This window comes from Aquarana catesbeiana, linkage group LG03, assembly GCF_042186555.1.
Source record: "Aquarana catesbeiana isolate 2022-GZ linkage group LG03, ASM4218655v1, whole genome shotgun sequence".
Classification (NCBI taxonomy): Eukaryota; Metazoa; Chordata; class Amphibia; order Anura; family Ranidae; genus Aquarana; species Aquarana catesbeiana.
Window position 1 is genome coordinate 96973382 of NC_133326.1, and position 25555 is coordinate 96998936.

A 25555-nucleotide genomic window follows, 5' to 3' on the forward strand; every position below is an offset into this window, starting at 1 on the left:
TAGTGTTTCTTTCAAACACTGGGTGTTTTCTTATCACAGCGCTGCATTGTAAAAGGCACTTTGACTTCCACAATGTGTTTTTTATATTTTGTGTGTATTTTTTATTTGGGATTTTTTATGTAGAAGCAGTGAGTTGTTTTATCTGATCCATAATAAGACAGTTTTTCTAATTTTCATTGTATCACGTTTTTTACATGTATATTTTAGTGCAGTGTAGGGGTGTACCTAAATGTTTTTTATGGTCTTTTTAGATATGCTCACAGCATCCCCTGATGAAGCTGACACAGAAGTCTGAGAATCATGTTGAGTATGACCCCCATCCTGCTGTCTGGTTCAGCTTAAGGTTCATTGGGGGCTGTATAATGCAGTTCCTTTATCGTTGGAGCAAAGATTGAAGTTATTACATGCTTTTATTCCACACTATGTTATGCACTAAATTTTGGTATTAATTATTTTGTCATGAATTTTAGAGTTTAGAGTTTTAGCTGTTGTACATATAAAATATATTTGGTTTAACACATTTATACTTCCATGAAAGTCTGTGATTCATCACTGTACCACCTAAAAAGTCCCTTTAAAATGTTATGATTTCATTGTGTCTTCTCACCATAATTTGGGATGGTTTGCTTTGACCTTATGGGCTAGTTCAAACATATATTTTATATTGATTTGGGGACAAAAAGCTGAGGCTGTATACTGCAGACAACTAATTGCTAGCCTCTGTTAAAAGAGCAGTCAGTGTTCTGAAGTAGAGAACATATTGCCTAGCAACCAGTTTGTAAGTAACCCTAGATTAGTCTTAACTGCTGGTCTTCAAAAAAAAGCCTGCTAATGACATTTTGACATGCTGTATGTACATCTTAGTTCTATTACAACTGACTGCAGTTGGGTCTTTATCATTCCGTTAGCAGCATTTTCCAGAGGGGTTAACTCCTACTGCATATTGTAGACTTAACACGGAACAAACTGCTGACGCATGATTTTATATATATATATATATATATATATATATACACACACACACATACACACAGTGAGTATAAATAAGAATCACCCCTTTTAAAATAATCACATTTTGTTGCTTTGCAGCCTGAAATTAAGACAGACACAATTTTTGTTTTGTCCAGCTGTATTTACTCAGTGCAACTTATAACATCCAAGTGAAAGCTATAACACCAACATGTCAAAAAAAAAAAAAAAAATTTTCAAAAACACATTCACTGAGTTTAAAAACAGATCACCCCATTGTGTCAGTATTTTGCTGAACCACCTTTTGCTTTAATTCCAGCCTTTAATCTGTTGGGATACATCTCTAGTAACTTTGCACATCTAGACTTTGCAATATTTACCCAAGTTAAATTTGATGATGACCATTTGTGGACTGCAGTCTTCAAATCATTCCACAGATTTTTAATGGAGTTTAAGTGCCGGTTCACACTGCTGCGCTGCGAATTTGTTCCGTTTTTTTGACCTGTGTGAGGTGCGATTTTACTGCGAATTTACATTGATTTTAACGCGATTTTACCGCGAATTTCAGGAGTTGGTCATAGCTGCGATTGATGTTCTAGCCAATGGAATCATAATGGAAAAAGAAAAAAGGTGTTAACTTCCTGTGTATTTCCTGGTTTTTGTGGAGAGTAGTGTGGTGGAATTCGCACATATCTGAACCATCAATGCGATTCCAGAACGATTTACATTGATGTCTATGGAGGCTAAATTCGCAACGCAACGCTGTAAACTCGCACAAGACCCTTTTTTTATCGCATCGCATTCGTAGGGGAATCACAACGCATGTATGTGAACGACGGTCATTGAAAACAATGACTTTATGGATGACATGCGAATTTAGAATGTTTTTGACGCATCACATTCGGAATGAACTCGCATCAGTGTGAACCGGCACTAAGTCTGGGCTCTGCAAGGACATTCAACTGTTGGTCAGCAAGTCTCATGCTCCTATGCTTGATGTCCCACCACTGCGCTCATGCAAATACACTCTACTAGAGCTGCCACTTGAAATAGTGATAAAGTGTAAACGTATTTAAATGAAAAAATAGTGGCGCTAATGTCACAATATTACCGTGAAACAAATACTAAAACAATTTAAATGACACCATGTGATAGTGACAACAACATGAACTGTGGAAAAATGATGAACAATAAAATAAAAAAGTCCATAAAAGTGACAATCTTCAAGTCATTAGCTTGGTGATGACTCCTCTATAATTTATACTCAAAATGAACTTCCTTCCACCACACCGTTTGTGACAGTGATTCCGCTCCATTAAGAAACTCACTCACCAAATTGAAATGCCTTGCACTCTCATGCTCGGCATCAACACTTTTAAACCCACCAGGGTTAACAGTACTTCCGATATCCGACCGCGCACAACAAAAGAGGATTGCTCCACATGTAAATGAAAAAGGTTCTTCCAATAGTGTAATACCATAAAAACCATTTATTGTAAAATACGAATTCTTCAACCATTAAACTCACATCAATTCAATCACAAAAAAAGCATCAAAGGCAAACTCCTGTTTAGCAAACTGTAGCGGTGTATTGTGGTCATGGCAGACTCACGATGCAGCCTCTATATCTCACCCTCACTCGCTCACTCGTCAGTATCGATACGTCACATCCGGTAAGACGTCATGCGTCACAGATGGGATGTGGCTGTACGGCAACCATCTGTGACTCATGACATCTTACCAGATGTGACGTATCGATACTGACGAGTGAGCGAGTGTGGGTGAGATATAGAGGCTGCATCGTGGGTCCGCCGTGACCAAGTTTTTAAGTTATTACACTATTGAAAGCACCTTTTTTATTTACTTGTGGAGCAATCCTCTTCTGTTGTGCATGGTCGGATATTGGAAGTACTGTTAACCCTGGTGGGTTTAAAAGTGTTGATGCCGAGCATGAGAGTGCAAGGCATTTAAATTTGGTGAGTGAGTTTCTTAAGGTAGCGGAATCACTGTCACAAACGGTGTGGTGGAAGGAAGTTCATTTTGAGTATAAATTATAGAGGAGTCTTTATAAGGAGACTTTTATGAACTTTAATTGGATTTTTTTCACTTTTTCTGTTTTTTAATTTTTAATTTAATTATTCATAATTTTTCCACAGTTCATGTTGTCACTATCACATGGTGTCACTTAAATTGTTTTAGTATTTGTTTCACGGTAATATTGTGACATTAGCGCCACTATTTTTTCATGCAAGGACATTCACCTTGAATGTCCTTGCATGGCCCAATCAGAGCTCAGACTTAAACCCATTAAAAATTTATGAGATGACTTGAAGCACAGTCCATCTTCCTCAAGCAGCCTGAAGAAGGAGGCAGGGCCTCAGAAACGTGTTGTGGCCCGCCCCCTCCCCAGTTCATGTCTCATCTCTTGGTGTCTGCAGCGGTGTGTGAGAGCCTGCTGACGCTGCCGGATTCCAGCTTTCCATTGCGGCAGGTCCAGGTCTATGCGAGCAGTCACCTCTTCCATCCAGTACTCTAACAGTGGCACTTTGGAGTCTGCTGGCACCGCCGACCTCTGGTCTTCAGCGGGTCCGTGCCTGTGTACGAACAGCTGTCCTCCAGTCCATCCTGCCTACTGCTTTGATGGTACAGCATACCACATTGCCTCTGCATACAGCACGCTAGAGTCTTCTATGTAAGTGGATACTTAATAAATTGTTTGTTTTTACTCACAATGACCTGGTGCCCTTTTTCATTTGTTCTTTTCCTCAAGACCGTGTTGAGAAAGATGGACTGAGCTTCATCGAAATGTTGACAATAAGAACACTGCTGTTTTTGATCTTCCTCCTCTGCAAGACTTGTGTGTGCCTCTAAACAAGTTTTGGATTTATATTGATTTCTTTGTGGGTGAGCACTTGGGCATTTACTTAACTTTACTTAAGCATAGAGTGCTGTGGCTACCCTTGGAGCTATATAAATATAGAGTGGTCCAAAATTCCAATAGAGAGGTGTGAAACTCATTGATGGTTACAGGAAGCAATTTATTTCAGTTACTGTATTTTTTCCAAGGGGTGTGCTACCAAATTTTAAATTCAGAGTACCAATAATTTTGTCCAGTCCATATTTAGAGTTTTGCATGGAGTGTGTTAGATTTGGCTTTTTGTTTCTCCACTTTTTTGTGTCCTACCAATACAACAATTGAAACAATTTTCTGGGCAAAGTGGTGCATTATCTGACAGAAATGCAGGGGTGCCAATATTATTATTATTATTATACAGGATTTATATAGCGCCGACAGTTTACGCAGCGCTTTACAACATTAGGGCAGACAGTACAAGTACAATACAATTCAATACAGGAGGAGCCAATATTTTTGGCTATGACTGTATATACGCTCCTGCACAATTCCTAAGAATAAAATATAAACTGAGGAAAAAAAATCGGATTTTCAGAGCTGTCTCCAGAACAAGAGGTAAGGGAAAACAACTGGGACACATGTAATGGGAACAATTGGCTAAAAAGGGAATTCCTCTCACTTTGGGGGATTTCCTCTAACGTCCTGTTGCACCTCTGGGAAAGGAAGACCATGGAACTCCCCAAAGAGACACGGACAGCAAAAATGAACTAACAAAAAATCTTTTGTCTATACATAAACATTCTGGTCGGAACAAAAAGAACTATACCTTAGGGAAAATCCTAAATTTTTAGTTGCCGAGTTAGCAAGCACTATACAAAACCACTATATATTTCCTTAAATATCATCCCTCTGCAGCACCTTTTCCATGACACTGGGGATATATCAACCTCTCCCCAAACCACTATGAGTGCGGGGCATAGGTCACATGTAAGTCTTGTAAAATCTTTTTTTTCTCAACTCACTAGACATTCATGTAAAGGCTGCACCGATATTTATGAGATACTGAAAATCATCTTGTCCTGAGACATAACTTTAGATGTTCCCACTTCACACTCAAGAGAATGAGAGTAATCATTATTATTATTTTATGTTATTGTTTGAATGGCACTATTGTCCTATCTAATCAAAATAATAGATGCAATTAAAAATGAGTAATACATATAATTCAGATAATGCGAAAACCTAAAATCACCATGTGTAGTTTTATGGTAAGAACACACAGCAGTAGTAAGATACCATAGGAGGAAGTCCTGCCTGTACAAGCTTACACTCTAGAAAGGTAAAACTCATTTGAACTCTCTCTTTTGTATTGCTGTAATAAAGCCAGACTGCATATGCAGTAACAAATATGTATTTTTTTACTTTTATATCTAAAAGTTGCAGCAATGGTTAAAAAAACCCTGTGTTGACAGCACTAGGAGAGTCAGACTGCCGCTCTCACATACAAGCAGCAGCCCTGGTCTCTGACATATTTCTGTGAACACTCTCCTCCTAATTATCACGTCTGCTGCTTGATTGAAAACCATGTTGATTAGGGCAGTATGTTGGCATCATGTTGGAGAGCTGGGCTGCTGCTTGTGAGAGTGGCAGTCTGACTCTCCTAGTGCTGCCAACACAGGGTTTTTAACCCCTGTTGCAACAGTTAGCAGGCTAAAAAGTAAAAGTGGTATTAAAGGCTGTAGATTTTTTTACCTTCATGCATTGTAGATGAATAGACATAGCGATACGAGAGGCTTGGGAGCGAGTATGCACCAGTGCCCCCATAGCAAGCTGCTTGCTATTAGGGGCACTGGTCAAGGGGAGGAGCCAGAAGTCCCGGTGGGGGATCGGAGAAGAGGAGGATAAGGCTGCTCTGTGCAAAACCATTACACATAACAGGCAAGTATAACATGTTTTTTTTTTTTTTGTTTTTGTTTTAAAAAAGACGAAGCTTTAATACCACTTAAAAGAATGCTGTAGAGTTTGTGTGTGAAGGCCATGGTCTGATTCTCCTTTGTGCTAGCGGCAAAGTTTTTTAACTCTTCCTCCACCATTAAAGTAACAGAAAAAAGAGAATCATATTTGTTGTTTATGCATTATTTGTTGTCTATCATATTTGCTTTTACACCTGTGAGCGGGTGTTATCGCCCGATATGGGGACAAGTGGAACTGCACTCACTAGTGCCTGAGCTTCAAGCTTGGAACTGAGCTCATGTAACAGTCAACATTGAGGCTCCAGGGCTTAGAAGAGAGCTGCAAAGACATTGTGACTGTATCTTAGGCAGATGGCAAGTGTCCATTAAGGCATATAATCCACAGGTAGCAAAGAGTCCATAGACTCCATAGTTAGCAGCTACAAGACCACGAGGGTCTCCAGGCTCCAGACCCTCACCAGGAACCCAGATTGGGCTCCCATTAACACCCCCCCCCCCAAGGAGGGTGACCACTCCAGCAGAGTAACCTCTACATTTTTGGCAGCAACTCTAGCAGAAAGCGTGAGCCCTTTTTATGTGGATCACCGGAAAATTGGCAGGAAAATCTAGCAAATCATTTCCTCAGATCCACTACTTATCTACATTGTAACAATTTGCACCTGGCTGGCTCAATAAACTTGAGGACATGAGCACAGACAGGAAAAATCAGCCAGCTTGACCCAAATAGCTGCAGAACGGCAGAAAAAGATTAACCCCTTGTAGGCACCTGACTACACCACTTGGCACCTGACACCTAAACAGATATGACCAGTTTTGACCTAACCAACTTAATTAATGCATCTCTACTCCCCTGCCAACTTATTTTATCCTATACTGGTGTAGATATATATTATACACACATTTGTGTGTTGTGTACTGCGCCCCTTGTTATTTTTTCTCCTTGTTATGCTGTTAAATACATTGAAACTTTTTTTTTTAAATGCACAGCAGTAAAAATGATCTAGTGTATGTTACATTTTTTTCTATGATGCATTTTCTCCACAGGGTTAAGCTGCTGGATATAAATGAGAAGACTTAAAGCATGGCATTTAATAAAAGATAATCTAGGTAGCTCAGTACGCCCATACTGCCAGAGGTTACATAACACATAAATGAGTGTGAAACAAAGGGGTGTATTGGGGAAAAGATGAAATGCTGGCTGAGAAATAGCAGATTAATAGGGGGGTAAACTCTAAATTTACTCACTCCATTAACACTACACGCAACATAGAAAACTGTACAGAACAGTGCCAGCCTATTTATGATGTAATGACTGAAAAGGATTGCAGTTTGGCCAAAGATTTTCAGTTTGCAAGATTATTTGTGACAGTGAAACAGAGTAATCTTTCATTTGTACTCAGAAACTCTTGTGGATAACTAGGGAAAGGAAATAAAAAGTGACCTGGAGTGTGCCGTGGTCACGAGGTCAGTATGCCTAAAAGGGGGCATACCCAAGAAGTGATTAGAAATTCTGCGCCGCGCCTTCCTACTTGTAGTCAGAGACTCTTGTGGATAACTAGGGAAAGGAAATAAAAAGTGACCTGGGGTGTACCGTGGTCACGAGGTCAGTATGCCTAAAAGGGGGCATACCCAACAAATGATTAGAAATTCTGCGCCGCGCCTTCCTACTTGTAGTCAGAGACTCTTGTGGATAACTAGGGAAAGGTAATAGGAGAGCTGGAAAGTGACCTGCGGTGATTAGAAATCCTGCGCCCCGCCTTCCTACTTGTACTCGGAGACTCTTGTGGATAACTAGGGAAAGGAAATAAGAGAGCTGGAAAGTGACCTGGGGTGTGCCGTGGTCACGAGGTCAGTATGCCTAAAAGGGGCAAAAATAAAGAGAGTAGGATGAGTATGCAAAGGAGATTTTATTGAAACAAAAACATTACAGTTACTTAGCCAAATGTACAAATGCCTGAGACATCTCAATGAGTGGCTCCGGAATGTACCTGGCATAGCATTATGACCTCCACCTGCTAACCTCTTGATGATGTGGACAGGGACACCCTGGCCAGATGCAGCAGAAGAAGCGGCCCCTATCCTGAAAGGATGACCCAAGTAAGACTTGGGATCCAACCCCAGATTCCCTAAGAGGGTGCGACAATATTTGATGAAAAGCGCTGAGGTGGGAGGGGCCCCGTGAAATGGCAAAAGTGGACTATCCCTGGGTTTGTCTGCCAACTGGGCCATGAGTATGTCCAAAACTGAAAGAGGGCACCAACCAGTACCAATCTTGAAGTACCTAATATCGGTACCAGCTTCTGTTTGCTGCGTTTTACATGCATCCAGGTGTATCAGGTAATGGTCGGGGTACCTGACTAACTGCCTAATGGAAAGCGTACGGGACTTAACTCCAGTACAAGAAAATTAACCCGGTCTAAGAAACCCATAAAAGGCTAAATATATAGCTGCCTTGAGCACAAGACTAGGCAGCTGCTCAAAAGGGGACCTAGACAACATATCTGACATGCCCCGGAAAACGTGCCGTGTAGCTGGAAGCCTGTTAGTAGGTCTAGGGGGGTTGCATTTCTGAATACCTTTTAAGATGGCTTTAATGGAATGAGCTGCAAACACTGAAGGCCTACCGGGAAGTCGTAGGGAAATGTAATGCTGGATACTTGCCAAGTATCCCTTGATAGTATTGTGAGACAGTTTAAGTTGGGAATCACCATAGACCACAAAAGCCAAAAAGTATTGGCTATTGAAGCAATCCGGCCTAGGGTACAGTGTTTGAAAAACCTGAAAAGTTTTCCAGGCTGTGCTGTAAGCCTTTCTCGTGTTGGCAGACAGTGACCTATCGATTAATCCTAAAGCACCCGCCCAGTGTGCCTCTAATCCATCCTCAGGAGCGAGCAATGTGGGGATGGTGTGGCAAAGCTGTCTGTATCTGGAACCTGCTGGAAAAAAGACGGAAAATTAAACCGAGATAGAGCGTCTGCTGCTGTATTCTGTACACCACTGATAAACCTGCAGTGAATGTGAAAACTAAACTGAAGAGATAACCAAACGAGTCTGCGTATGAAAGACATGATGTGCAGAGAACACGACCTATCCTTGTTAATGATCTCGGAAATTGCCTGACTGTCTGTGCAGAACACCACAGTGTTGCCCGTCCACAAGTGACCCCACACCTGGGCTGCCACGACTATGGGGTAGACCTCGAACAAGGCAGATGTCTGTGTGAACCCGGGAATTGCCCGACACTCGTCTGACCATGGTCCTGCCAGCCAATGTGTGCCAAAAATAGCCGCATAGCCTCTGGTGGCTGCAGCATCAGTGATGTCCTGAAAAGAAGACACTGAAATGGCAGGAATGAACATGGAAATGCCGTTCCAGTGCTGAAGGACCTCATCCCACATGCGCAGGTCAGACAAGGCCGCTGCGTCTAACTTTGCCCTGGAATCGGAGTCAGGAGCTGAGGGTAGAAATGCCAGCAACTGGGAAATGAAAGACCTGCCCTGGGGAATGATCCTTGTGGCAAAGTTTAACATGCCCAACAGTGACTGCAAATCTTTCCTAGAAATGGCTTGTGAAACTGTGAAACCATGGATCCAATCCCTGATCCTTGCCAACTTATCTGCTGACAGACTTGCCTGCATGGATCGGGAATTTAACACAATCCCCAAAAAAGTAAGAGTGGTAGCTGGGCCTTCCATTTTCTTACTTGCCAAAGGCACGTCAAGTGCAGAAAACGTGGCCATGAGCTTCCGCAGATCAGTGGATGCCCGGCTCGAACTTTCGATCAGAAGGAAATCATCCAAATAGTGGATAACTTCCTGACAGAGTTCCCTATGCATGAGAATCCAACTGAGTGCTTCTGCAAAGACATAAAAAAAGCCAAGGGCTGCTTTTGGACCCAAAAGTGAGCTTGGTGGCGAATTAATACACCCCCCTCCACTTGATGCCATGCCACTGCCAGAGAGAGGGTAAAATAGGAAGAAGCTTAAGAGCATCTGAAATATCAGCTTTGGACAACCAAGCATTCCTACCTATGCAGAGGATACGTTGGATTACCTGGTCCACAGATGCATATTTGAGTGAAAACTCCTCTGACAGAATTAAGGAATTCAAACTGGGTACATGTGAACAATGAGGGGCTGACAAATCATAAATAAAACAAAGTTTATTAGAAAATTTCCCCTTAACCAAGCCAAGGGGGTTGACCCTCCAATTATGAAAAGGCGGTGTGGAAAAAGTCTTTGTCCAGCTCGGACTGGAGCAGCATGTCCACCGCCTCCAGGTCTGCCACTGATGACAACAGATTTTTACACTTGAACGTGCCCTGAGGTAATGTAATGAAACCTGTGTGAAAACCCTGAGTGAACCCTTCCACCAAAAATTGACAAAATGAGGGGGAAATATGGGAAGACAGACAGGCCTGTAAGAAAAGGACATTGATGCGGCTTAGTCACGAGGGTTTCATCTGCTTCAGTGAACAGGCAGATTTGGGATGTGCCCTATAGCAGCTGGCACAGACATGTAGCAGGCGGCACTGGCTGTAATTGCACGAGCCATAATTAAAATTATTACAGATCTGTGACTTGCCGAGAAACTGAAATGGGCGGCCAAGTTTGTCAAAGGGAGTCGAATGAGCTGAGGTTGTTAACAAACTTGATGGTGCCCTGGAGGTACCTGGAACAGCAGGGGGTCCAATGAGAGGGCACTAGTAGGTAGTATGTGTGGATCACTGACACGTGGCACATACAGGAGACCTTAACTCGGCAAAATGGCGACAAAACGAACTGAACGAAGGGTGACTTGCTCAGGAATGGAGCCTGATGCACTAGGGAACAAGAGTCTAAAAAGTTCCGCTTTGCGCGCTGATGCTGTGTAAGAGATACCCCTGTGCTGTAGTTCAGCCATCAATCTGGAAAAGGTCCAGGACCTCAGGGAAGGCGTACTGCCGTGTTCGGGAACCCCTAGCCAGAGAAGGAGGGATGGATGCAAAATCCTCAATGTCTGCCGCCTGAGACATGACCTAATTGACATAAGATGACAGTGAATTAGTAAATTAAACGTCCGGACTGAAAATGTGCCGGTATGTGACATTGAAATGATGAACGAGTGGTTTAACCCATGAAATATTAACCCCCCCTTTTTAAAAACGTACACTCAGGCCCCGAAAACCTGAAAACGTGTCGGGTAAGAAATCAGAGTAGTGAAATGCAAATGTATGACATATGTGAAACGGATGAGTGAACTTGCCACCGCACAAGTCAATTAAATACGATCATCTCAACCCGTTCATACCTATGAACGTGATAGGTAACCAAGTGACGGTAAAAGATGCCGTGAAACCTAAATTAGCCATGTAGTGATGCAATGTAGCTAAGGTAAACAATATAATACCTACCTGAAACACGCTGGAACTTGAAGAAAAAAATGAAACCCCTGGGTCCTGATAGACACGCAGTGAAACCTTGCGGATATGTAGAAATGAAACTACGGAACAAAAGGAACATGAGCATACCAAAGCTTCTCTTCGGGAACAAATGCTAGAATATGAACAACACAGGTTTCAAGAAATGAACCGCAACCTGACTGAGACAAAACGGACTTGTATAGTAGTGGACACCGTGAGTGGACACTGGTGGAGGCGGTCCAGGCACCATGGGATGCCTAGGTGTAACCTGGTAGTTGGGGTGGTAGTAGGGTGGTGACACCTCCCTCCCCCAGTGATGCGGTGAAAAGCGTGCCAGCCGATAGTAGACACAAAGGGTGGTAAGTGGCGAAAGGTCACACAGACCAAAAACCCCGTCCTGACAAAGATAAAGACCTGAGAGAAATGAAACCTCGAAACAAATGATGTGCGAGTAATGGGTGAGAGGCCCTGTCATTGTGTAAGACAATTAACTGATCACCCCCACTGTAACCCATGAAACGTGACAGGTAAGCTAGCGATGGTATCACGCTGTGATAGCTGACAAGAGAAATCTTGACCTACACATGATTGTGAACAAAAGAAAATTTGGTGATTTAATAACATACCTACCTGCAACAACCTGAAACCGCGAGAAAAATATGAACCCCCTGTGTCCTGAAGGTCACACAGAAATGAGAAATTTGTTCAAATGAAAAAAAAGCCCCCCCCTAGAGTAACCGTGAGCTACTGTGCTGTCGGAAAGAAAACCCGAGCCGCTGACGTCACAACTGAACCGGAACTACACAAGCCTGACACGCCGACAGGAAAAGGAGGACCAGGGGCATGCCTTTAAAGGCGAGGCTCCTCCCAGTAATTCAGATGATGAGATTGTTTTATGTGTAGTAGGGAATGATTAGAACCTTTGTCAAGTCTTTTGATGTCTATGACCCTATTTGGGAGAGTTACCATCATTTCCTGTCCCAGTGACAATGTTTTCACCAGAACAGGAAGTGAAGGGAAAGATTTCTAACAGAGAAATGTGGCAATAAAAATGTTTAGTAGGAGGATGAAGGCAAGAACAATTTCATCACCAGAACAGGAATTAAAGGGTGTCTCTGTAACGGGGCACAAGCATTGTACCAGCTTTAAATTTTTAAGGATAAACCTATCTTGAGATCTGGTATGGAGGTGCCTTGCTTATTTACATCTTCCTCATGCAGCTCCAGTTTGCTCATGCAACATTCACATCCATAATAAACACTATAAGATAAGGCTTCCTTAATTATTGGGGAAAATATAACAAAACACAGTTTAAAATTGATGGCGAGAAATTTTAGTCTGACATAGCTTGTTTCAATTTTGGGAACTGGAGTACTTTCTTGCTATAAACTTGCTTCATGCCCATGTGTTGAAGTTTGATCAATTGCAGCTTTTTAGGTGTGTTTATCGCACTGAATTGCATCCCTTCCATAGGCGTGCGCAGGGAGTGTGCCTGGGCACACCCTAATCACTCTTTGTGGTGCCGATTCCCCCTACTGCCCGGGCTTCTCCCCGTGTTGTGCTCACCCACCGCAGTGCTGCTGGCTTCCCTCCTCCCCTCTGCCCTGGCTGCTACGGGGGATTTTTCAGGATAGAGAGTGAGGGAAGGGGCTAGTCAATAAATATGCTTGTAGATTAACTGGCATCTGTCTAAGGCCCCTTTCACTCTTGTGTGACTTGTCCTGGGACTTGGGACTGCAAAGTTGCATGACAAGTCGTACCCCATGATTTCCAACGAGTACCGTTCATATCTGTGCAACTTCAAAGTAGTCCCTGCACTACTTTGGTCTGACTTTGATGCGACTTGAGGTTCATAGACCTCAAGATTACACAGGCATTGCTTCAAGTCGCATCAAAGTCGCGGCAAGGTCGCATGACTTTCAGGTCGCACAAGTGTGAAAGGGGCCTAAATTGGCCCTAGTATATGTATGAATGTGAGTTAGGGACCTTAGAGTGTAAGTTCTTTGAGGGCAGGGACTGATATATGAATGTACAATATTGTGTAAAGCGATGCGTAAATTTATGGATTTATGGTGCTATATAAGTACCTCTAATAAATAAATGTAATTTACCGGCCTCTTCCTTTTCTAAATGAACACAGTGAACACACTCAGTGTGTTCAATCATAACTGAAGCATAGTAAACTGTGTTTACTATGTTTCAGTTTGTGAATGATCAGGAAGTCACTCAGCACAGAGCACTTCTGATTCATTCACTGTCTAATGCAGCTGAGGCTGCAGAGAAAGGCATGTGTCTTTGAGTTTTGGGGTGCACATCCTAATGCAATAGGCTGCGCACAACTATGATTCCTTTGTACATACACAATAAAAAAACACACCTGTGTAATAGCACACCACTATGCAAGGATATGCAAAATTTGTGCATTGTGGTGCAATCACTTCTCAAAAATAACGCAGGTGTGTTTTCTTTTTGTGTTTTTTGTGTGTTGAGGCACATTGAGAACGCATTTAAAATAAATGTGCTGCCTTAATGCAGTGCACCAAAGATGTACATTTGCAAATGCAAAAGGTGTGAATAAGCCCCAAAAGTTCATCAGCAATGACCAGTGATAAAACAGACAGAAACCTGTTCTAGCTGAAAAGCAAAATGTATGACCAGATAGAAAAAGCAGATCTCGTCGTGCGCAGTGACAAGAACTATAACTGATGAAGGATTAGAGAAACAGTGAGTGTCCAGCTCCAATGCACTGACACAATGGTTAGCATGTGCTTGTCAGGGCTGGGCTCAGCCCTTCCTTCTCTGAGGTGGCCGCTCAGCTGTCGGCTAATTGCTCCCATCTCTCTCCACAGTTACCCAGCTGTTGATTCTGCTCATCAGTCCTGCCTACTTAAAGTCATTCAGCTCACTTGATCTCTGCCTTCGCCTTTGTCAACATCACAGAGACTTTCTCCTGCATTCCTGTTGAAGACTTGCTTGGCTGACGTTCCTTCTGGCTCCTGACCCTGCTTGCTGTACTCCTACATTTATCTCTGGCTCTCTGAAATTTGCTTGGCTGAGTACCCGATCCAGTTACTGAACTATTATTATTATTATTATTATTATTAAACAAGTGTGATTTAACTTTACTTCTGTCTTGGTCTGATTCATGGTTCCTGATAGTAGGCGAAGGCCATGAATTCAGAAGATACAGTCAATCCACTTGTTGGTAATATTTTTTCCAGATTGGATGAGCAAGATCACCGCATGGATCAGTTTGCCATAGCGTTACAAACGCTCCTGAGTCGCACGGCTCGCCTGGAAACTCCCACTGTGGCTACTCCGGTACAACCTGAGTTGCAGGCCGTCCCTGCTGCTGCGCCAGTCTCTGTGCAGGCATCCGCCTTGAGTATTACCTCTATAAGAGGTATGTCTGCTTTCGCTCCGCTTTCCCAGTGATTTGGGGGCAATCCAGTTCAATGCAGAGGGTTTCTAACCAGGTTGAGATTTACTTTAAGATGCTGCCCCAGGCGTTTCCCACGGACAGAAGCAAAGTAGGTTTTCGTGATATCTTTGCTTTCTGAAAGAGCCTTGGCCTGGGCAAACCCTCTATGGGAGACGCAAAAACCTGTTGTCTTGAGTTACCCTAACTTTGTGGCCTACTTTAAAAGGGTATTTGACGTTCCCGCACACTCCACTTCTGCTGCCAAGTGCCTCATGTCCATCAGAGTACGAGAACTGTTGCCGACTACGCCATTGAATTCCGTACTCTGGCAGCAGAGATTGCTTGGAACAATGAGGCCCTCATGGCTGCTTTTTCTCATGGTCTCTCGGATTCCATCAAGGATGAGATAGCAGCCTGAGATATACCCACTGAGCTGGAGAGGTTGATCACGTTTGCCATCCTCATTGACTCCAGACTTAGAGAAAGACTCTCTTTTAAGGAGCGCTTGCAGAAGCCTCCTGTATTTTTGCCTCCGAGCTTTGCAGTCCCACTCATGCCTCCCTCACCTCCCATGCCTCCTGGTACTGAGTCGGTCAGTGAAGATGAACCCATGCACTTGGGCTTCACGCGTCTCTCTGCGGATGAGAGAGCCTTTAGGTGGAGGGAGAGATTGTGCCTTTATTGTGGCCAGGCAGGTCACTTTTTGAAGTGTTGTCCTACCCGTCCAGGGAATGCCCGAACCTTGAGGTCCTGTCATGGAAAGACCTTAGGTAACTTTGTTTTTCGTCCCCAGTTATCCAGAAGGATAAGTCCCTGGTTTCGCTCACCCTTTCTTGGGCTGAGTTGTCCATCGAGATACAGGCTCTAATCGACTCTGGGGCTGCAGGCCTGTTCATTGGTGCTGCCTTTGTATCGCAGCACTCGATTCCGCTGCAGCTGCATGACACTCCACTTGCCATTGAGGCTCTTGATGGGAGACCTCTACAGCCTGCCTATGTGACTCATGAGACGGTTCCCTTGTCCATGGCTGTAGGGGCTCTTCACCATGAGATAATTCAATTCCAAGTTATTTCCTCACCTAGGTTTCCGCTGGTTATTGGTTATCCTTGGTTACAGAGGCACAACCCCTCTTTTGATTGGCTCCATGCTGAGGTTCTCTTCTGGTCACCACAATGCAGTGACATGCTTCCAGAAGGTAGCCAAGGTCCTGTGCACCTCTTCACTCTCCTCCCTGCCGGAGGAGTACCGCGATTTTAGCGATGTCTTTGACAAAGGTCAAGCCAGTAGTTTGCCTCCACACCGGCCTTATGATTGTGCAATTGACCTTCAACCTGGTGCCATAACCCCTCGTGGCCGGGTTTACCCTTTGTCTGTCTTGGAGGATAAGGCCATGGAGGAGTATGTTGCAGACGTACTTTCTCAAGGTTTCATCCGCATATCCTTGTCTCCTGCTGGTGCTGGTTTCTTCTTTGTGAAGAAGAAGAGCGGTGAACTGAGACCTTGTATTGATTATAGGGGTCTCAATCGTTTCACGATTAATAATGCATACCCGATTCCATTGATTACAGAGTTACAGTCAGGTCCATAAATATTGGGACATCGACACAATTCTAATCTTTTTGGCTCTATACACCACCACAATGGATTTGAATGAAACAGACAAGATGTGCTTTAACTGCAGACTTTCAGCTTTAATTTGAGGGTATTTACATCCAAATCAGGTGAACGGTGTAGGAATTACAACAGTTTGGATATGTGCCTCCCACTTTTTAAGAGACCAAAAGTAATGGGACAATTGGCTGTTCAGCTGTTCAATGGCCAGGTTTGTGTTATTCCTTCATTATCCCATTTACAAGGAGCAGATAAAAGGTCCAGAGTTAATTTCAAGTGTGCTATTTGAATTTGGAATCTGTTGCTGTCAACTCTCAATATGAGATCCAAAGAGCTGTCACTATCAGTGAAACAAGCCATCATTAGGCTGAAAAAACAAAACAAATCCATCAGAGAGATACCAAAAACATTAGGTGTGGCCAAATCAACTGATTGGAACATCCTTAAAAAGAAAGAATGCACTGGTGAGCTCAGCAACACCATAAGACCCGGAAGACCACGGAAAACAACTGTGGTGGATGACCGAAGAATTCTTTCCCTGGTGAAGAAAACACTCTTCACAACAGTTGGCCAGATCAAGAACACTCTCCAGGAGGTAGGTGCATGTGTGTCAAAGTCAACAATCAAGAAAAGACTTCACCAGAGTGAATATAGAGGGTTCACCACAAGATGTAAACCATTGGTGAGCCTCAAAAACTGGAAGGCCAGATTAGAGTTTGCCAAACAATATCTAAAAAAGCCTTCACATTTCTGGAACAACATCCTATAGACAGATGAGACCAAGATCAACTTGTACCAGAGTTATGGGAAGAGAAGAGTATGAAGAAGGCAAGGAACTGCTCATGCTCCAAAGCATACCACATCATTAGTGAAGCATGTTGGTGGTAGTGTCATGGCGTGGGCATGTATGGCTGCCAATGGAACTGGTTCTCTTGTATTTATTGATGATGTGACTGCTGAAAAAAGCAGCAGGATGAATTCTGAAGTGTTTTGGGCAATATTATCTGCTCATATTTAGCAAAATGCTTCAGAACTCATTGGACTACACTTCACGGCGCTTCACAGTGCAGATGGACAATGACCCGAAGCATTCTGCGAAAGCAACCAGAGTTTTTTAAGGGAAAGAAGTGGAATGTTATGCAATCACCTGACCTGAATCCGAGTGAGCATGCATTTCACTTGCTGAAGACAAAACTGAAGGGAAAATGCCCCAAGAACAAGCAGAAACTGAAGACAGTTGCAGTAGAGGGCTGGTAGAGCATCACACAGATGTCTGTCCTGTGCTTCAGAAACTAAGAGAAAACAGTCTCTATTGTAAACTGGAGAAGTATGAGTTTCATCGTGAACAGGTTAAATTCCTGGGCTATGTCATTTCCACTGCTGCTTTTTCGATGGACCCAGAGAAACTTTCAGCAGTCCTACAGTGGCCCCGACCCGTGGGTTTATGTCCTCTGCAGCGTTTCCTTTGCCAACTATTATCAGAAGTTTATTCGTAACTTCTCGTCTCTGGTCAAGCCCCTGACTGATATGACCACAGAGTTGGTCTCCGGAGTCCATTAAGGACTTTGAGAATCAGAAGGCTGCCTTTGTTTCTGCTCCTGTGTTGGCACATCCTGATCCTACATTGCCTTTTATCCTAGAAGTTGATGCTTCTTAGACTGTAGTTGGCGCCCTTCTGTCTCAGTGTCCTAACTCTAAGAGCGCTATGCATCCGTGTGGCTACTTTTCAAAGAAATTGTCACCTAAAGAGTGCAATTACGAGATTGGTGACAGAGAGCTGTTGGCGATCATTTTAGCCCTGAAAGAATGGAGACATCTCCTTGAAGGTACCACTGTGCCGGTTCTCATTTTTACTGACCATAGGAATCTCACATTCTTGTCAGAGGCTAAGCGCCTCTCTCCCAGAAGGGCGTGATGGGCTCTTTTCTTGTCAAGTTTTAATTATATTGTCTCATTCTTACCCGGTACTAAGAATGTAAGGGCTGATGCCTTGTCACAACAATTTTCCTCCTCTTCCAAGTTGGAGTCGGTTCCAGTTCCTGTGATTCCTCCTGATTGTATTCTGGCTACGGTTCGCACCAGTCTTCTCCTTTGGGTGACAAAATTCTTGCTGCTCAGATCCATGCTCCTCCTGAGAAACCTTGTGACTGCTGCTTTGTCCCAGAGAGTCTCCGTACTGCCGTGCTCCAGACTTACCATTTTCCCAAGGCAGCTGGCCACCCTGGGAAAAATCAACTCGTTTGGGCCATTTCCAAACAACTAGTCTACGGGCTGATGTAACTGCCTTCGTAGCTGCCTGTTCCATGTGTGCTCAGAGTAAGACTCCACGACACCTTCCAGTGGGCCTCCTACAACCCATACCCAATGGAGAGAGGCCCTGGACTCACCTGTCTATGGATTTCATTGTGGAGTTACCCAACTCCCAAGGCAACACTGTTATCCTTATGGTGGTTGACCGGTTCTCAAAGATGTGTCATTGTATTCCACTTGAGAACCTGCTCAAGTGCTCAAGTGCTAAGGAACTGGCTTCCATTTTTGCTCGGGACATCTTTCTCCCGGTTCTGGCGAGCCTTTTGAGCACAGTTGGGAATTCAGCTTGCTTTTTCCTCTGCGTATCACCTGCAGTCTAATGGGGCTGTAGAACGAGCCAATCAGTCCTTGGAGCAATTCTTACGTTGCTATATTTCTGACCATCATAACAACTGGTCAGACCTATTACCGTGGGCAGAGTTTGCTCACAACAGTGTCTTGGATTCTGCTTCCCGATTGTCCCCGTTTATGGCGAATTATGGCTTCCAACCTTGCATGTTGCCTGACTCGTTTGTTCCGCAGAGTATTCCTGTGTTAGAGGAGCATCTCTGTGGTCTTCGTTCCACTTGGGCACAAGTTCAGGAGGCTTTGCAACACGCTAACGATAGGTACAGACTTCATGCTGACCGCAGACGCCTGCCTGCACCTTCCTACCAGGTTGGGGACAGAGTCTGGCTGTCGTCTCGCAACCTCCGACTTCGTGTTCCTTCTTTGAAGTTTGCACCTCGTTTTATTGGGCCTTTCCATATCCATCGCAGGATTAAACCAGTGGCTTACGCCTTGGAGCTTCCTCCTAGTATGCGCATCTCAAATGTGTTTCATGTCTCCTTATTGAAACCTTTGGTCTGCAATCGCTTTACCACCTCGGTGCCACGTCCTCACCCTATACAGGTTGAGAACCATGAGGAGTATGAAGTATAATCCATTTTTGACTACCGTAGGTTCCGTGGCTGCATACAGTACCTGGTGCATTGGATGGGGTATGGTCAAGAGGAACGCTATTGGGTCTCATCCTCGGACGTACATGCCCCTGTCCTCCTCCGTGATTTCCATAGACATTTTCCCCTCAAGCCCGGTGGCCCTCCAAGGGGGAGGGGTCATTGAGGAGGGGGTACTGTCAGGGCTGGGCTCAGGCCTTCCTTCTCTGAGCTGGCCACTCAGCTGTCGGCTAATTGCCAGCTCCCATCTCTCTCCACCATTACTCAGCTGTTGTTGATTCTGCTTGTCAGTCCTGCCTACTTAAAGTCGTCCAGCTCACTTGATCTCTGCCTTCTCCTTTGTTAACATCACAGAGACTTTCTCCTGCGTTCCTGTTGAAGACTTGCTCGGCTCACGTTCCTTCTTGCTCCTGTTCCTGCTTGCTGTACCACTACATTTATCTCTGGCTTTCTGAAATTTGCTTGGCTAACTACCCGATCCGGTTACTGAACTCTGGCTTGTTTTGACTACGCTCACTCTGTTTACCTTATTATTACTATTATTATTATTATTAAATAAGTGTAATTTAACTTTACTTCTGTCTCAGTCTGGTTCATGGTTCCTGATAGTGCTTCTGCACAACATTTCTATGAGGGCAGTGTCATAAAACAACCAGACTTTTTGACTATAGGAAAGGAAATGTAGGCAGGTAAATAGAAGGGCATGAAAAGCACCATGGGGGAGCCTACAAAAAAGAATGGGAAATCAAGAAATTCCCAGAGCAATTCTTCAAAAAAGAACCCTCATAGATCATAGACAGTTCATGGGTTAATGACGGAATGAAAGAAAAAGTCACTGGTAATGTAAATTGGAAGATGGAAAGGAGATAGTCGTTCACAGTTCCTTCAATAAGCTTATATATCTGGCGCTCTGAAAAAACTTGGGTCACGAGTGAAAGTCACAAGTTGACGCCATCACGCTCCCTGTAGCGAAGACTCAGACCCACCCACCAGCTGATTAACTTCCCTTGGCAATTCCCGGGAGATCCGAAAAAGCCACTGGAGTACCCGGGCCACGTGTAGGCTCTTTATAACCAGAAGGATATCCACCGATACTGGTTGCATCCAAGTGACCTGGAGGGACAGACTGAGGTCATTTCCTAAGCCATTGACAAGCAGAATACTGGCATTACACTAATGCTTTGGACGAGGTGGTTATCGGGAGAGTGGTGAGCTGTACTCTTTCTCACTTCCCGGCTGAGAGGCGTCTATACACATATACACTCACCTGCCCCCTAGAGATTTACTAACCCGCCCTGCTTATGTTATTAATAGCCTGAATAGCCGCCAGATATATAAGCTTATTGAGGGAACTGTGAACAACTCCTTTCCATCTTCCAATTTACATTACCAGTAACTTTTTCTTTCATCCCGTCATTAACCCATGAACTGTCTATGATCTACTACTTAATGTTACCGGAGCCAACTGCTCCCATTACTGCCTATTGTCATGGTTTAATAGAGTCACAGACAGGATCCTTACTCTGTGTTTGGTATTTATGTAATATAAGCAAATTGCCTTAATAACACTATTATTTACACCAACATAGTAATTCCAAGTGATTCATTAAGTGAATAATGATACTAATGAGGGGTGTATGTCTGAGTGTGGTGGCCATTTGAGTCTTTAGGCAACGTTGTCTAATTTTAGTGTATTTGGTGGAGGTATGTTCTACTTTTGATTAGTGCCAAGTGAATTTTTGTAATAAATACTTCATATTTTTTGACAAATTTGCGGGTTCCTTTTTGAAGAATTGCTCTGGGAATTTCTTTATTTCCCATTCTTTTTTGTATGCTGGGTTAATTCAGGGGAACACATCTCAGACTTCCCATGAAGACATTTTCTGAGGTGAGGGCATGTGGGAGCTCTTGTGAGGAATTATTATCACAATTTTTTCCTCCTGGGCCCAATCACTACTTAATAGAGGTGTAGCCATTATGTAATTTTTATCCTCTTTTGTTGACCATGGGGGAGCCTGCCAAATATCTACAGGATGCATATATTGTGTAAAATATTCATTCATGACTACAACAATTAGCTTGGTCTGGGTTGAAGGTATTTTTGTTTTTTTTCTCATTTACATCATTTTTTTTTTAAACCTTTTATTGCCTTTCTTTACTTTGTTTATTTCTCTGTGAGATCATAACAGCAGTTGTGTGTCATTTTTATTGGCAAAATAGATTTTTCTAATGTAATGACCACAAATTAGAAAAAAAACCTTAGGAGGTAGAGGTCTATGTAGAAATTTCTGGCACAATGGCAGACTGTAGGATGCAAAAATGCTTTAGAACTGGGGACTTAAAGCCCAACTCCTAGCAAAAGCAAAAGGTGACCCATCCCACCTAGCTAATCTGTTTTTGAAAATAGACACTGAGAAACCCATAAATGCTTATTGATTCTTCTGTCACATGATCTCCAGGCATCTCTTCCGAAAGTTGTGGCAGCCCATGGGCAACGCCCATGTCACCATGAAGTCATGTCGGCACTACAGAACAGATACTCCCCTACTAAAGCAGAAGAAAGAAAACTCAGGTCTGATGTGTAACATGATCATGGATTTGTGTACAAAAGTGGGATTCTTAGCTAGGGTTTTCGTTTAAAGATGATGATTAGATAAAGGTGGTAGGAGGATTTTTTTTTTATTGGTTTTACTTAAGATGAGCTTCAAAGTAAACCTGTCCTGAGAGAAATATGGGGGCTACTAATAGTTACCTATCCTTCTAAATGCTTGTTACTTGGCTGTCATGGTGACCTTCTTGCTTCAAAACTTTGAGTTAATGATCCAGAATAATTGTGTAGATAAGGTGGTCTGATTTTTTTCTGATTTGTGGGTCAGCATAATAACCTGACAACTAGCATTTTTTAATAGAGGTTGTGAATGGTAGCTCTTGTTGTTTTTTCTCTTGTGACAGGTTTGCTTTGAATGAGATTGGAAATGAGGACATAATATTTGAGCGTAATATGCTGTACTACATTTACCTCCTCCATGCCTTCAGCCTTGATTTGCTGCCTTAACTTGAAGTTGTCCTTTCATTAATCATGTAGAGAAGGACCATTTATACAATACAAGCATTTGATGCTGCAGGCACATTAATTATTTGTGAAATGTAGATTTGCCCTTTTACTCTATTAAAACATTCAAATAAATAGAAAGTAAATGTCTTACACTGCAGAAAAGTAAGTCAGCTTTCAGTTTAAAAATAAATTGACTGCAAAAAGCAGATTGCTGGAATGCAGCAGTACCACCAGAAATACACACGTGTGTGTTTGTATATACAGTTTATATATATATATATATATATATATATATATATATATATATATATATATAATTTATGGTCGTGGCCCTATGACCGAGAGAGATGTGGATCACATAAACATGTGACAAGACTTACAAAATAAATAGACTTGAAGTGTGCATCGGTGCTCTCGTCGGTATGCCAAGAAAAGGGGGCATAACCAAGGTAAGTAATGGGTAGTTTATGAAGAAGGATAAGCTAAGAAGTGCCCTGAAAAAGGGAAGGTCAGGAGGGTATTGCGCACTGAACCGACAAAGAGCATGGGCGAGTGGGCTGCTTAAATACCCTCGGGGCTCCTCCCATAAATTCAGGCCACTATACTGGCCTTCTTATTTATGGTTGTGGCCCTATGACAGCATAAATAGACCTGAAGTGTGCCTTGATGGTCTGGTCAGTATGCCAAGTAAAGGGGGCAAAAGACTCAGGGGATAACTCTTTATTGATTCTTGTGGTTATTGAGCCAGCTTGGTGAAGGTTTGTGCCATTTCTTTCTGATGATTTGGGATGTATGTGGCAAAGCAAGCGGACTTCCATCGGCCTAGTTTCTTGATTACATGGTCTGGTACTTCATGCTGCGAGGCAGCTGAGGTTGCTCCAATCCGGAAGGAATGTCGAGAGAACTGACTGGGATTGAAGCCCAAGTTGCTTAGGAGGATCCTGACATGCTTGATAAACTGGCTGCCACTCAGGGGGCTGGTTACAAAGGGTAGCAACGAGCTACCATCAGATTGGCTAGGTAGATGGGACAGTAGTTGGTCGAGCACCGTCACTGGGCAGCAGGCGTTGTCAGTCTAAGTAAGCTTGATGTCAACCCCGGGGCCGGTTTGTTGCGTTTTGCAGACTGTAAGGTGAAGGGTGTAATGGTTCGAAAGCGAGTCAGGTGGCATTGGAGTAGTGTCTGACTGCCGGAGCCGCTGACAGCAAGTTCACTAGGTCGTAGGATACCGTAGAAAGCCTGGTAGATGGCCGATTGGATGACTAGGCTGGACAAAGCCTCAAACGGAGAACGAGTAAGGATTTCAGACATGTCTCTGAAGAGGATACTCGTGATAGGTAGGCGTTTGCCACAGACTATGGGTTGGTGCTTCAGTATGCCCCATAGAAGGGACTTGATTGCATGGGCCAAGAATACTGACAGTTTACTGGGGTCCTGTAAACACAGGAAATACTGGTCGCCAGCTAGGTATTTCCTGATAGTATTGTGAGAAAGGGCCAGCTGCGTGTGGCAATATGATATAAAGGCTAGGACGTGTTTAACGTCGCCTATCGCTGCTGGGGGCAAGAGGCCAAAAACTTGCGGTAAGTGTTCCAAGCAGTGCGATATGCCTTCAGTGTGTTGCATGCCATGCCAAGGAATAGTTAGTGAGCTGGGTGGTTGGGTTGGCGAGTTGCGACTTAAGTCCATCATCAGCAATGACCAGGGTGGGACAGGAGTAGTTGTTGGGTCAGCACCAGGCTCCTGCTGGAAAAACAAAGTAAGGTTGAAACAGCACAGCGCATCAGCTGCGATTTTGCATTTGTATACAAAAAATACGCTGCGCTAAGGTGAAAATATCAATCTGGAGATTATTAATGCATATGAGGTATACTGAAAATGCCACATAAGCGGCTTATCCAGCCACAGTAAGGCACAAAGGATATATATAAAAAAAAAGTGATTTTAAAGTGCAATGTGTAAATAATATACTAGATGTATACCATTAGAGTGAGAGTAGCGATTACTAAACTACTAACTGTTTGAAAAGAGAAAAAATGTTGGGACTTTATATGAGACCATGACCATCCAGTACACAGGTCTCCATCCCTATGTACAGTGGGGACGGAAAGTATTCAGACCCCCTTAAATTTTTCACTGTTTGCTATATTGCAGCCATTTGCTAAAATCATTTAAATTCATTTTTTTGCTCATTAATGTACACACAGCACCCCATATTGACAGAAAAACACAGAATTGTTGACATTTTTGCAGATTTATTAAAAAACTGAAATATCACATGATCCTAAGTATTCAGACCCTTTGCTGTGACACTCATATATTTAACTCAGGTGCTGTCCATTTCTTCTGATCATCCTTGAGATGGTTCTACACCTTCATTTGAGTCCAGCTGTGTTTGATTATACTGATTGGACTTGATTAGGAAAGCCACACACCTGTCTATATAAGACCTTACAGCTCACAGTGCATGTCAGAGCAAATGAGAATCATTGAGGTCAAAGGAACTGCCTGAAGAGCTCAGAGACAGAAGTGTGCCAAGGCACAGATCTGGCCAAGGTTACAAAAAAATTCTGCTGCTCTTAAGGTTCCTAAGAGCACAGTGGTCTCCATAATCCTTAAATGTAAGACATTTGGGGCGACCAGAACCCTTCCTAGAGCTGGCCGTCCAGCCGAGCTATCGGGGGAGAAGAGCCTTGGTGAGAGAGGTAAAGAAGAACCCAAAGATCACTGTGGCTGAGCTCCAGAGATGCAGTCGGGAGATGGGAGAAAGTTGCAACCATCACTGCAGCCCTCCACCAGTCGGGGCCTTATGGCAGAGTGGCCCGACGGAAGCCTCTCCTCAGTGCAAGACACATGAAAGCCCGCATGGAGTTTGCTAAAAAACACATGAAGGACTCCAAGATGGTGAGAAATAAGATTCTCTGGTCTGATGAGACCGAGATAGAACTTTTTGGCCTTAATTCTAAGCGGTATGTGTGGAGAAAAGCAGGCACTGCTCATCGCCTGTCCAATACAGTCCCAAC

General features: G+C 43.4%; 1 pseudogene; it reads left to right on the forward strand.

The window, feature by feature from the left end:
* The first annotated feature begins 9192 nt into the window (after nucleotides 1–9192).
* On the forward strand, nucleotides 9193–22532 carry LOC141133917 (uncharacterized; annotated as a pseudogene).
* Nucleotides 22533–25555: the final 3023 nt, after the last annotated feature.